General features: G+C 43.9%; 1 protein-coding gene across 2 annotated transcripts in view; it reads right to left on the bottom strand.

Annotated features, from left to right (window-relative positions):
* LOC143115449 (monocarboxylate transporter 1-like) overlaps nt 1-9,044 on the bottom strand; it is a 37,353-nt gene extending 28,309 nt beyond the window's left edge. The window contains exons 1-2 of one of the 2 annotated variants that reach the window (XM_076277501.1): nt 8,889-9,044; nt 7,993-8,058 (exon numbers count right to left, since the gene is read on the bottom strand). The gene's annotated coding sequence lies outside the window, so the exon portion shown is untranslated. The remainder of the gene's footprint in view (nt 1-7,992; nt 8,059-8,888) is intronic. The other variant, XM_076277502.1, reaches the window with a different exon arrangement.
* Nucleotides 9,045-14,704: the final 5,660 nt, after the last annotated feature.

The raw sequence follows: 14,704 nt of genomic DNA, 5'->3' as shown, positions 1-14,704 counted from the left end.
ACACACCCACACACTCACTAGAGGCATGGCACAAAGGTGTCAGCTGCCCACACACACACACCACTGTGCCACCCTGGACCCACATCAAACAAGACCGGATTTTACAGGAAGCCCCAGAAAACACACTTCACTGTAGGTTACACTCGGGTAAAGGGGCCTGGCTAACACACACACACACACACACTGGGCCTGGCTAAAGGCTACAGACTAAAGACTACAAAACAGTGTGTGTGTGTGTGTGTGTGTGTGTGTGTGTGTGTGTGTCAGGGCTGACAGGGGCGGGATAAAGGCTACAGGCTAGGGAGTGTGTGTGTGTGTGTGTGTGTAAACCAATCCACTGAATCACCTAATCTTCTAGGTATGCTTTTAGTGCTTAGCCAACCACATCAGATAATCTGCCTGGATTAACTACTACTAATGTGTTTAGTCAACGACAGAAAATAATCACTATGGATTATATGAACTACAATGTGCTTGACTGTAAAAGATAACCCAGTAATCAGAGGGACACAAGTGTTTAGGTCACTGGTGAGAAGGAGTGACCAGTGATGGCTAAACACCAGTAATCAGATGGACACAAGTGTTTAGGTCACTGGTGAGAAGGAGTGACCAATGATGGCTAAACAGCTGTGTGGAAACTATGCAGTAGCTGCTGCCTAAGGGGAGCTGTGCGAGAGCGCCACCTCTGGTCAACTGCCGGGTGACTAGCCCAGTCCTACAGTAGGTGATGTTTTTGTTCTTTGGACCTGTTTGTCACACACACACACAGCCCGTTCCAGACAATGTTTTTGTTTATCAGGTTTTTTCGCACGCGCACACACACAAGAAGCCCCGTCTTAAGTAATGTTTTTCACACACACACAAAGCCCCGTCTTAGGCAGTTGGCCGTCACTCTCCCTTACTCACAGAATCTCTCTCTTGTCCAATCCCCTGATGCCCCTTGCTTTCAACCTCAAATGACTGAGACCTGAAACATTCCTCTGATGCCCAACAGTCCCAAAGAACAAAAACACCACCTAAGACAGTGTGTGGGTGTGTGTGTCAGCAAATAGCATAGAAGTACAAAAACATCAGCCTGGACAGGGGTGTTTGTGTGTGTGTGTGTGTGTGTGTGTGTGTGTGTGTGTGTGTGTGTGTGTGTGTGTGTGTGTGTGTGTGTGTGTGTGTGTGCGCCAACAAGCCAAAATTGTGTATCAGTGAGCTTGTGTGAATGCATGTAGATTTGAGTGTGTATGGGTCATTTTGTGTGTGTGTGTCTATGTCTGTGCATGTGTGTGTGTGTGTGAAGTGTGTGTGTGTGTAGTGAGAAGTCATGCGGACCACTTGTCTTTGCCTAAGCTGCTATCTGAACTCTTGGCTGTGCTTCTGAGGGGCAGTCAGGTCCACTGCTCTCCTCTCCGCTCCCCTCTCCTTGTGTGTACGTGTGAGAGTGTGTGTGTGTGCTTCTAAGGGGCAGTCAGATCCACTCCACTTCGCTCCTTTCCTCGCTAATGTGGACTCAGTCATCTCCTGCACCAGTGCCCGGTCCCCTTCCCTCTCGCTAAGCGCTAATGAGCAGCTAGCTCCTGCTGCTAGCACAGCAGGCTAACCGTGCCCTAGCCACAACAACACTTAACTAGAGCCCAACACCGCTAGTGGCAAAGTAAAACAGCACTTGACCACAGCCCAGTACTGCTGTGAGGGCACACTAGCAGCTCAGCCTTAGCCACAACAGAATCCAGCCTGCACTTAGGCTAGTCAAGGGTCCAGCCTGCATTTAGGCTAGTCAAAGGTCCAGCCTGCACTTAGGCTAGTCAAAGGTCGGTCCAGCCTGCACTTAGGCTAGTCAAAGCCCAGTACTGCAGTGAGGGCACAACAGGGTCCAGCCTGCACTTAGGCTAGTCAAAGCCCAGTACTGCAGTGAGGGCACAACAGGGTCCAGCCTGCACTTAGGCTAGTCAAAGGTCCAGCCTGCACTTAGGCTAGTCAAAGGTCGGTCCAGCCTGCACTTAGGCTAGTCAAAGGTCGGTCCAGCCTGCACTTAGGCTAGTCAAAGGTCGGTCCAGCCTGCACTTAGGCTAGTCAAAGCCCAGTACAGATGAGGGGGGCATGTGGGGGGGCGCACAGGAGGGCATCATAGCCTCAACACACCATCACTCTACCAAGTAGAGGTGTGAATCGTAAGATCTCCTGATTCCATTCCATTATCGTGTGCGATGAATCCCGATGCGTCAAATAAATGTTTCTATTAAAGCCATGTAGGATATTTGACTTGACAATGCATTAAGTTACTGTATAGTTTAATATAATACAGTTTTCTATGTTGCTTCATATTACTTCAGAAACAATATTTTTTATACAAATTACTGCATTTCCTATGCAGTATGACAAACTTCACATGGAACATCCATTTTCATATCATCAAACAATGTAAACAGAAATGTTGTTAGGCCTACATTTAGCGAACACATCTTTACAATTTCATGCCAACACTAATCACCATATGTCTGTACAGAAATCAATTTTACATTTTCTTCATAAAATTACATAGCCCTACAGTTACACAGTATATTATAGGCTAAATGACATAGCCCCAGTTACACTGCATATTATAGGCTACATGACATAGCCCTACAGTTACAGCGCATATTATAGGCTAAATGACAAACCCCCAGTTACACTGCATATTATAGGCTACAACGCTACATGACATAGCCCTACAGTTACACCGCATATTATAGGCTAAATGACAAACCCCCAGTTACACTGCATATTATAGGCTACATGACATAGCCCTACAGTTACACAGTATATTATAGGCTAAATGACATAGCCCCAGTTATAGGGATCGACCGATATGGATTTTTTAGTGCCGATACTGATTTTTTTCCATCAGCCTTAGCCGATGACCGATACAGGCTGCCGATTTTCTTGAGCCGATATTTGGAGCCGATACTGCTTTTATTTTGCTCCCTCAATTTACATCATACAAATGACACATAATTACACAAATGAAGATAACAAATGTTATAAGTCTCAATTTAAAAAAGGAACATTATTGAATTTATGGATGGGTGCACTGGATATGGTTAACTGTGCAAAATGCAGCCACATTTTGCAGCCTTGATGATGCATTGCTTGCTGACTATAAGACATAATTCAGGTCATCACAAAATGTCCTTTGTCAACACATTTAAATAATTTATCAAAAAAAAAAACAATAAGCCTGAAAAGTAGCTATTGAATTAGTGCTTGATTTGTAATTTAAGACTGCATGGTTTAAATTTTTCTATGTCTATATTTTTCTAAAAAAAAGCTGCCAGATTTGTTAACCACAGAACATAAATCAGCAGAAGAAAATAATGTGGTGTCAGATGTTTTTGTTCTAAGCGGCATCAACGTCAAAAGGTATAAAACATATCTCTCAAAGTTTTAAAATCTCTCCTTCAGGTAGCGCAGCACTCTCATATCCAGAGCCGGACAGTAACGGAGTACATTTACTTGAGTACAGTACTTGAGTACAATTTTGAGGGATCTGTACTTTACTCGAGTATCATTTTTGGGGAGTACTCATGACTTTACTCAAGTACATTTGAGAGGCAAATATTGTACTCTTTACTCCACTACATTTCTATACATAACCGTGAGTACCCATTAGGCTACTTCTTCTAAAAAAAAGAAAAAAAGAAAAATCTCGGAAGCCTCAATTTGTTGTTTCCCTCTCAAACGTGATTGGATTGTGCAGGCAACACTGATTGGGACAGCCTATCAGCAATCACCTTCAGCTTTTCGCCAAAGTCAACTCCATGGCCAGATTTAGATAAGAGACGAAACCATGGACGAAACAATGGATGAAGACGCAGCAGGTCCATCCCGGGAATGTGCCAACCTGTGGCCCCACCTCGCCAGACTATTTCAATTTTCTGAACAAGTTTTCGCTTCAAGTGTTTCAATTACAAAATAGTATTTTGTATTTGAAATACGTATTTTAAATACATGTATTAGAAATACTGTCCATCCCTGGCAACATGGTAAAAAGATGAAAATGACTTGATTTTACTTTCAATTCCTTTTACATTCTCCAAGGTATTAACATTAACTTTTTTCATAACTCCATGTAGGACGTTTCTGTACATAAATGTAAGCACAGTGGCAGTAGTAATGCAATATTTAGAAAACGTAGGCTAGCCTACTCTTGTACTCTTGATACTCAAGTACTTTTAAAAACAAGTACTTCAGTACTTTTACTTAAGTAGACATCTGACTGTTGTACTTTTACTTGTACTTGAGTAAAATTTAGCAAAGGGTATCTGTACTTTTACTCAAGTAATAAAGCTGTGTAGGCTACTCTGTCCGCCTCTGCTCATATCGCTGTGATGCGTGTGTCCCACTGAGTGAGACAGACACACACACAAACTTCTGTTTGGTAGCTGACAAACCACCATTGAACTGGATTGATAATGATAACGTTAGCAAACGGCTCTAAACAAGTAAGGCATACACGGTATGTCTGGTACATGGTAAACGTCAACACGAATTAATAGGCTATTCAACTACATAGGCTACGTCTCTCATTATTAAAGCTCTGATATCACTGATGGCAACTCCGCCCAGCTCGAAGGGAGAAGGGGAGGGAGACGCACACACCACACGCGTCCAAAACTCAGGTGGTCGCTGAATAAAACTCCCACAAATATCACGGAACAACGTCGGCATTACTTAATCATATGATTGACCAGTGTTCGTAACAGCTACCGCTACCGCATGGATACGGATAGCCTACAGCTTAGCTATTTGCAGCTCCCTAAATACAATGGCAAGCAGTTTTATAAGAGTCATTCAGGGAGGGTGACACACACACACACCACACGCGTCCAACACTCAGCCAGGTGGTCGCTGAATAAAACTCCCAAAAATACCACGGAACAACGTTGGCATTAGGCCTACTTAATTATATGACCAGTGTTTATAACAGCTACCGCTACCGCATGCATATGGATAGCCTACAACTTAGCTATTTGCAGCTCCCTAAATACAATGGCAAGTTTTAAAAACGAGGCATTAAGCATTAAATAAAGTAGCCTACCTATCTATCTATCATTCGCGTTTTCCATTTGGACCCACAAACTTGCTTCCACCTTCAGAGTGTATGGCAATATTTCAGCTAAGTCAAACAGATGCTTTGAAAGTTTAAAGTTTACTGTTGTCTTGAAGAGCAGGCTTTCAGCACTCTGCTTGTGGGGGAGGGGCAGTCTGCACGTGAATTGCAGCATCTCCAGCAACACAGAGCTGCCTGTGGACGACTGTATGTAAATAATGCAGGGAAAACTATCGGTGAACGCAGCCGCTTATCGGCCGATGCCGATACAAGTAAAAAACGCAAATATCGGCCCGATATATCGGTCGATCCCTACCCAGTTACACTACATATTATAGGCTACATTGCCTGATGAAAGTGGAAAGCTAAGAGACAGCTACTACTGTCCCTTCTATAGTTATTGCACATCTGAAATCTCCAGGATCTGACAAAAAGGTTTGGTTTTTCACAGCCATGCAAAGGCCTGTGAGTTTTTCAGTCTTTGAACAATCATGCACAAACCGTATCTCTAGGGCCTTATCACACACACACACACACACACACATCTCTAGGGCCTTATCACACACACACACACACATCTCTAGGGCCTTATCACACACACACACATACATCTCTAGGGCCTTATCACACACACACACACACACACATCTCTAGGGCCTTATCACACACACACACACACACACATCTCTAGGGCCTTATCACACACACACACACACACACACACACACACACACACACACACACACACACACACACATCTCTAGGGCCTTATCACACACACACATCTCTAGGGCCTTATCACACACACACACACACACACACACACACATCTCTAGGGCCTTCACACACACACACACATCTCTAGGGCCTTCACACACACATCTCTAGCGGCTCTACAATTCCCCAGCTTAACTTTCCATGGTAAGTTTCCGGAAATTTACCGGAAATTTTCTGCCCCTTTGCAACCCTAGGTGCAAGGCCACCGCAACGCCGTAAATATTTCGCTGTAAACACCCAGACGAGGTTCACCATTACAGGAACGGACCTAATCGTAACCCACGGCCACACTAACAATTATACCATCTCAAGGGTTCCAGGAAACAGCCAGCAGCTATCTTCTTTGGAAATGGAGAGAGAGTGAGTCAGAAACACATTCAGAGAGAGACAGAGAGGATGTGAGAACGAGAACAAGAAATGGTGTGAGAGAGAAAGAGAGAGGGAGAAACAGAGAGAGAGAGTGAAAAAAGTGTGAGAGAGAGAGGGAACAGGAAAGAGAGATAGAGAGAAAAAGAGCGAGTGAGAGGGAACAGGAAATAGATAACAAGAGATAGGAATCAGATAAGAGGAGATATCAGATTGTCAGATTGAGCCTGAAAGTAGAGAGCAGTGCATGCAAGAGACAGTGAGACAGTGTGAGAGAGAGAGACAGTGTGTGTGTGTGTGTGTGTGAGAGAGAGAGACAGTGTGTGTTTGTGTGTGTGTGAGAGAGAGAAAGGGAGAATGAGAGAGTGACAGCGTGTGTGAGAGAGAGAGAGGGAGAAAGGGAGAATGAGAGAGCAACAGTGTGTGTGAGAGAGAGACAGACAGAGAGAGAGAGGGGAGGGGGGGCAGAGAGACAGTGAGACAGAGAGAGATGGAAGGAGTGTTAAAGGTAAACTATGCAGTATTGGCAATTTCCTTACTGTTTTCTCAGCTTTTGCTTCTTTTTCGCTGGCTCGGTCATGACGAATGTCTGAGAAACTCCATCGCTACCTTTTTCTAGCCGGTGCCTGGCGTGTATGTGTATTTGAATGCAGTAAAGCAATTTGTTACACTTGTTATACTTCCTGACACTGAGGCCGTTAGCCCGCCGCCCCAAAGTTGCAAGGGTGGTTTTTCCGCTCACAGGCGCTAGGGGGAAGCGAGACGGCCACCATTCAACCCGAAAAAAGTCATATAACCATTCCAATGACTCTGAAGCTGTTAAATGAAGGTAAATTAAGCTAAAAAACTTGCATATTAAGCTAAAAAAATTGCATAGTGTGCCTTTAATAGAGAAAGGCTGAGAGAAGAGGATTGTGGGTAAAATCCAACAAGAACAGAATGCCATCTGACCTGGGTGGAGAACAAGAGAGCATTCACACACACACACACACACACACACACACACACACACACACACACACACACACACACACACACACACACACACACACACACACACACACACACACACACAAACAGAAAGACTCTGCCACCTGTGTGAGGTCCAGCAGGTCAAGACCAAGGGAATAGAGCAAGGGCATCGTCCAACAGACTCACATGCGTCTGTCAATCACACAGAGCATTCTAGGAAGCCCGCATGGCGCACACTAGCCAGGGTGAGGATGTTCTGTGTGGTGGAGCAGCACAAACACAAGGTGTCCAGATAAGAGTCACAGGCACGCTGATGTCAGCAGACGCCACTACTAACGCGCCGTCCTGCCCGCCCTGCTGAGCTGCTGGCACATAACAAGGTCCCTTTCTGCTCAAGCACAAAGTCTGGGGCGTGCTCCAAAAGTTCAACTTCCTGCCGTCAGTCATGAGAACTATCCACACGTGATAATGTGGCCGTCTCAGCTGTGCCAGACCCATTTCAGAAATGACCATTTCTCATATTACCAAACAGTCTGATGGTTTAATATTAAGACACAACTGGCCAGGCCTTCAGTGCTATGGTATTACATCAGTCTTCACACTGATGAGGAAATGAAATCTTTCACTTGATCAAACCAGGGCACAGTCGTTTCAGAACATAGACAGTAACTTTAACTGGCACAAGAGTTTACTGCGATTAAAAACACCAGTTATGACGGTAGTTACGGGCAACAGCTGAGTGTGCATGATGTGGGAGGATATGGCTGCTGAGCCAATGGCAAGAAGGGCGAGAGACTCACCACGGCGCGCTGACTGAGTAAATCTCGCGGGCAGGACAGCGGCTCTCTTCTGTTCTCGCCTCAGATCTGAGGAGCGGGAGAGGAGGGGGAATGCATTAGTAGGATTTCATCACGTAGGCACCATGAATCTAAGCAACGAACTGTCGCCCACCAATCGCTCGTTTTATAGCACAATCATTTGCACGTGATCCCACAATGATGCAACTGTAAAGAAATACAAGTAGAGAAATAGGCCACGCGCAAGGGAAATGCTCTGATGATGCTTCTCGGGGCAAATATAGCCACAGCTCCGCTCGGCGGAGATGAGATGCGAGGCAACACAAGATGTTCCTGACATTTAAATGTAAACGACAGACGGGGGCTGAATCGTGGGATCAGGTTGGGATAGGAGATACACTCAAGGTCGCCTTTCCATTCATGAGCAGTGGGCGACGAGAAAACACCTCCCCCATTTGGAGAGACCCTCTCCCCCCTGTTTCAAACTCTCCTCACACCCTCCCCCCCTCGCTATTGTGTCGGCTACTAAAAAACAGCTAGTAACGGCAACGTTAAAAGGTGATCTCGGGAAGGCAACATGCTGGTGCACAGGTATGCGCACTGCAGAGGGGCATGTCAGCCTAACACCGTAGTAACACTGATCGTTATCCACAGCCTTTAAAAGAGGCTAAACATGAAAACACTTTTTAAAGATTATCGACAGTAGGCCTATGCAGAATTCAGTTGCCCATTCAAACAGCGGGTGCCGGCGTGGCAAACAATCCGTGAGCTGTCCAGTGCCGTTCACACATGGTTATATGGATGCTGAACTCAAAGCACGGCTAGCGGACACCTATTGAATGTCATTGTCACTACCGCACTCAACGTCGAAAAGGCGTTGATGATATTTGTCCACATACCTCTAAATGGTGCTTCTGTAGCGAGAAGAGGACCGTTCTTCGCGTCGCCAACTCTGTCCGTTCGACACGGGGAAATGTGTTCATAGGAATGCGAAAACTTTCCTGACCGCGCTCGTATGAAATGTCGGCATGGGTTCTGTGAACGGAAGTGCGCGTGCGTCTGAATCCCCTCCTACTCCAGCAGCAGCAGCCGGACACGCGAGCCTCGTCAGTGACAGACACGCACAGATCACCTGCGCTGTGCGCCGCCACTTCGCCCTTTAACTGACAGCGCCGTCGTAGTAAGAGGGTACAATTTATAGACCTAAGACTGCAGCTCTAGTCTGCACAGCCTGCTGCTCATCGGTGAACGTTAACGTCAGTATCACAAGACAAGGACGAAGGACGATTTGCCACTAGCCAATCACACAGAGCTAGTGACAAATGGTCAGAAAGGGCTTTAGTTTTTTAGATACCCCTACCGGAGGTAGAACTAAACCAAACAATGTTTTATCCTAATCTCTAAGGTCTCTCATATATAAAATGGATTCTTGGCTAAAAATATTTTACTGATAAGATTGTTAAATTAACAGATATTGTTATACACCCCAAAACCAAAAAAGGACTAAAATATAGCCTGTCCGTATTGGAGTTAAGGCATATTAGTGCAGATCAATCACACAAGCTCTGAGAACTTTGAAACTTGGCATGTTTATAGTCAGGAAGTTGCTTTACAGAAAAGACTGGATGTGAATATCTTGATGTATGGAATGAATAGAGACATGTAAACACATACCTAAAATAAGCGGACATGCAAAAAATGAATATCTATGCAGAATGTTTTCATTTACTTTGTAGCTGTTTTACCAGGGATTATCTTAAAAACACATATAATCGCTTATAGGAAAGGTGGGGTTGTTCTGAATCCAACAATACCAAATATGTAAATATAGTATGACGAATCAGGGTGTTCTGTCAGTCAATGTATGAGGTGTCCAACATGAAAGAAAACCATAGCCAAGGGGTCCGCAAAATCATTTGCTTGAAATTATAAAGTTGAGTTTTATCATTTTAAAAATTAATATCTATTGGATGATGCCCCTTTTCACCCATAAAACAAGCAAATTGTGTCTATTTGCTCCTACCCACATTTAACTTCACTTAGGTCATGAAGAACCATTCCTACCAGGCTTGGAATTTCACCATTTTAGGGGCAAGGCCACTTGGCCTTCAGTTGGGCATATTTGGTGGAGGGCACAAAGGCCACAGGGCACCAAGGCCAAAGTTAAATATAGCTGCAAGCAGCAATGCGGGGGCCAAGCAGTGCGCTATAGCAGGAATGGCGTTGCCATGGCAGGAGCAAGCACTCACAGCAAGTTTGATTGCAATTGGATAAAGAACGGCTGAGAAATAAGCTCATTTACTTTGTTAGAGCGCCCCTAGATGCCAAATTACACCAATGTCCTTGTGTGTTCTCACAATCAGCTACCATGTCCCTCTACCAAGTTTGGACTTCATACACCAAAGTGTTGCTGAGATGTGAGCTCACATTCTTTATTACAGCACCCCTAGAGGTCAAATGAGACCACTTTCCTTACATGTCCTCACAATCAGCTAATATGTCCATGTATCAAGTTTGGACTTCATACAACGAAGCGTTGCTGAGATTTGAGCCCACTTCCTGTATTACAGCGCCCCCTATAGATGCCAAATGATGCCAATTTCCTACTGTGTCCTCACAATCAGATACCAAGTCCCTGTACCAAGTTTGGACTTCATACATCAAAGAATTGCTGAGATACAAGCTCACATCCTGTATTGCAGCGCCCCCTGTAGAGGCCAAATGACGCCAGTTTCCTAGTGCATCCCCACAATCAGGTACCAAGTCTCTATACCAAGTTTGGACTTCGTACATCAAAGCGTTGCTGAGATACAAGCTCACTTCCTGTATTGCAGCGCCCCCTATAGAGGCCAAATGATGCCAATTTCCTAGGGCGTCCTCACAATCAGATACCAAGTCCCTGTACTAAGTTTGGACTTCATACATTAAAGCGTAGCCGAGATGTTAGCCCACTTCCTGTTTGGCGGCATCGTCGCCATGTGTGATTGACTGTCACGGGCAAATAAACTTGAAATTAAAAAATCTGACAAGTATTGTTTGTGTGGCTCGGTCTGAAGATCATCTCCGCCAAGTTCTGTGAAAATCGGATGAAATTTGTAACCGCTGAAACTTTTCATAGAGTTTGGACTAAATCCAATATGGCGGAGGTCCAATATGGCGGAAAGTGACGGGATAGGGGTCGATGAACTCAAGATTGTTCAAGGATTCAGACGCTACCTCAATTGTGAAAATTAGACAAAAGAGTCAAGGATCACGAGCATGAACGCATGTCCAGCTTTGAACTGGTGGTGGCGCTAGAGTGTTCAATGTATATGCACGAAAATTGGTGCGAGTGATTGGGGCAGTGTCCTGACTAATGGTATCAAGTCTTGTTATGTTAACTCAAAGCGTCACCTAGATGTTTGTCCACTTCCTGTTTGGTGGCTTCATTGCCATATTGGATTGGCTGTCACGAGCAAACAAAAATGAAATTAAAAAATCTGACCAGTATCGTTTGTGTGGCTCGGTCTGAAGATCATCTCCTCCAAGTTCTGTGAAAATCGGATGAAATTTGTAACCGCTGAAACTTTTCGTAGAGTTTGGACTAAATCCAATATGGCGGAGGTCCAATATGGCGGAAAGTGACGGGATAGGGGTCATTGAACTTAGGTCGGTCCAGGGATTCCAACGGTGCCTGATATGTGAAAATCGGACGTACCATTCAATGGTCACATGCATGAATGCAATCCAGGTTCGACCCATTGGTGGCGCTAGAGTGTTGGGCATAGAGTTCTGGAAATTGGTGAGAGTGATCATGGGACAGTGCTGAATCAGTGTGCCTAATTTCATAACTTTAGACCCAGCGGTTCAATTTTCGGCCAGATTTTGACCTGTTGGTGGCGCTAGATGGCTGGGTTTAGAGGTCCGTAAATGAGTGTGAATGGTCAGTGGAGTGTCCCGAAACTTTCTGCCAAAAAATCTGCACTTTTTAGCCAGGCGTTCTATGGGCTGCCATAGACTCCAATGGCAGAAGTGTAATAATAGGAAAAGCTAGTAACTCAATGGGTGCCTTCGCAGCTTCGCTGCTTGGCCCCCAACTATACAGTAGTATGCTATAAAAATGATCAAAGTTGTATTCACTGCTAGACCTGCATCACTGTAGCCTATGAAACATTACAAAAACATAAAACATGACATATTACATATAACTGTAAATCATCTGATCATCTAATATTTTCAGATATCTAGGCTATATTTAACATTTATTTTATATTTGGCCTGTTATGAAATCATGTATTGAACAATTTAAGCACAGCTCAGCTTTAAGAAACTCAAATAGCCTGCTTAGCATTTTGTGATCATTAAGGCTACTTTCACAAACTCTTATAGTCAGCTGTCCTCTGATTTACCGATATCTAGGCGACATTTGTAATATTTATTTTGTATTTGGCCCGTTATGAAATAATGTGGAACAATTTAAACACAGTGTAAAACTTAAATCCCAAATTTGGAGACATCCATGTTGAAATTTACTGCAAATTCAAAACGGGATTAGTCTGGAACGGCTAACTGTACAGGGGACTGCTTTACACCTTTCTGTTCGGTAAGGTCTGCTGTTTATTCTGATATTTGGTTTGTCATATGTTAAACGAAGGGTTCGTGAAGTATTCCACTGAGATGAATGGGTAGGGAGATGGACGCAAAACCTTCAGTAGAATTTATGATAAAATTTAATGATATTATTTACTTTTCTCGCGAACCGTTCACCACAGCAATTGTGTGTGTGATGAGTAGTTCAACTGAGAAGAATGGGTTCATTTGGACGCACTTTCTTTCTTGCGCTGTCACTTTCTCCACTGCGTAATTTGAGCTGTGAATGCTAAGATTATTTTGACAGGCCATAGGCTAAATATATATCGCTATTAGTACAGGGCTGCCAACTTTTCAAAAAACCTTGGAGTGAGATTTGGTGGGGCCAACCAAATGTTTGGCTCATTCAGCATTATACCGTACAGTAAAAAAAATGTACATCAGTGGTTCTCAGGTGTAGGGACCAGGCATGGACGGATTATGAACTTTCGGGCCCCTGGGCCCAGATGTATTAAGGGCTCCCCACTAATTATTGCATATGTGGAAGGGGGGTTTGGGGGTACTCCCCCAGAATTTTTTTAAATTTGTTTAATGTGATTTCCTGTATTCTGGTGCATTTTGGGGATGGGCAATACTAAATTCAATCAGATTCATAGCCTACATCCTGATGTGTTGATATTGAGGCAATGATTCCATGCAAAGGCTTGGGCTTCAGGGCCCCCTCACACCTTGGGCCCCTGGGCCTGGGCCCGGAAGGCCCGTGCAGTAATCCATCCCTGGGACCAGGGTCCCAGAGTTTAATTAACATTGGTATCAAAGAGATCTACCACTAGGACCATGGGCATCGGAGGCATTCTGAAAGTGGGTGGGACATTTCATCGGGGGGGGGGGTATGGGGGTCCTCCCCCAGACATTTTTTTTTGGACTAGATGCAATTTCCTGAATTCTGGTACATTTTAACAGGTTATTTAGATACTTCTATGTAACAAGCCTACGAAATTAATAAAAAGTAAATCATGCATAATTTAAAAATAACTCAATATATAGGCTACTTGGCTATTCAATAAGGTTTCCATAACAGCACCGCGGACGTTCAATGAACGCATGAAAGCGGATGGTTTGTTTGAAATCCCGACACTCTTTCAACTACATGGAATGTAATAGTGATCATCAAATACCTCCCCAGATTTCAGTGCCCATCAGTCCCAACATTTAACAATATAATCAAACAGTCCAAAAGCAAATTAAATATCAAACTAAACCGAAAATGTCATGCTTTTGAAGGCCTACCATTATGCCGCTCCAAGAAACACATGTCTCAAAATAAAACTCGCATAAGAAATAAAGGGCTGTCTTGAATACAATCCTGCCTCTAAAGGCCTGTACTTTGTCTTAAGACCCCGGCCATAATTTGAGGATTTACAGTATCTAAGTAGACAAACTGGCTTCAGATATCCAACAGAGTGAATAGAGATTGTGCGGTCTTAGCTGTGGTTAGTGACGTGATGCTGTTAATGGGGAGTTTTACCTAGCCTAGCGTAAACCTATAGGTTATTATTTATTTGGCGTACCTATAAGGCTTTTTACCTTATCAAAACTGAGGGGGACGACTGATCTCTTCAACACTGCGGGGGATTTGGCGCTTGTCACTGTGTGTGTGACAGAAGCGGAATGGGAGAATGCGTGTAACAAAAAAAAAAGTTTATGAGCGATTTACGTGCAAATGGGAGAATCCAATGAAAATGACAATGAAGCACTAAACAGATGCTGAAAACAGCACTGGTATTTCGCACGGCAAAAGTGGGGGGGTCCAAACTAACAATTTTAAAAAGTGGGTGGGTGTTTTGTAAGAATTTAAGAAATGTTTGTATATTAACTTTTAAATGCATCAATCAGGTGCACTTTCAAAATAAATTCAGAGGTCAGACTTGTTTATTTTAATATTTGTGCTGTAGCCTAAGCTATTTTGCACTTCAGAATTATAACTGCACACACAGGTGGAATAGTTATGGTGATATTGCAAGTGGTCACCTGTGTTATTCAGCTAGTTTATTTAAGATAATATATTGGTCATTGTAATGGCCATAGCCTATAGCCTACATGCTATTCCTTTTTCAGGATGTACCCATATCTGCATGATGTAAAT

Source organism: Alosa pseudoharengus, unplaced genomic scaffold, assembly GCF_046254945.1.
Source record: "Alosa pseudoharengus isolate Yale_2024_CS ecotype anadromous, Long Island Sound unplaced genomic scaffold, YU_APseudo_1.1 YU_APseudo_1.1_scf_9, whole genome shotgun sequence".
Taxonomy (NCBI): domain Eukaryota; kingdom Metazoa; phylum Chordata; class Actinopteri; order Clupeiformes; family Clupeidae; genus Alosa; species Alosa pseudoharengus.
This window is presented reverse-complemented; position numbering and strand designations above follow the sequence as displayed.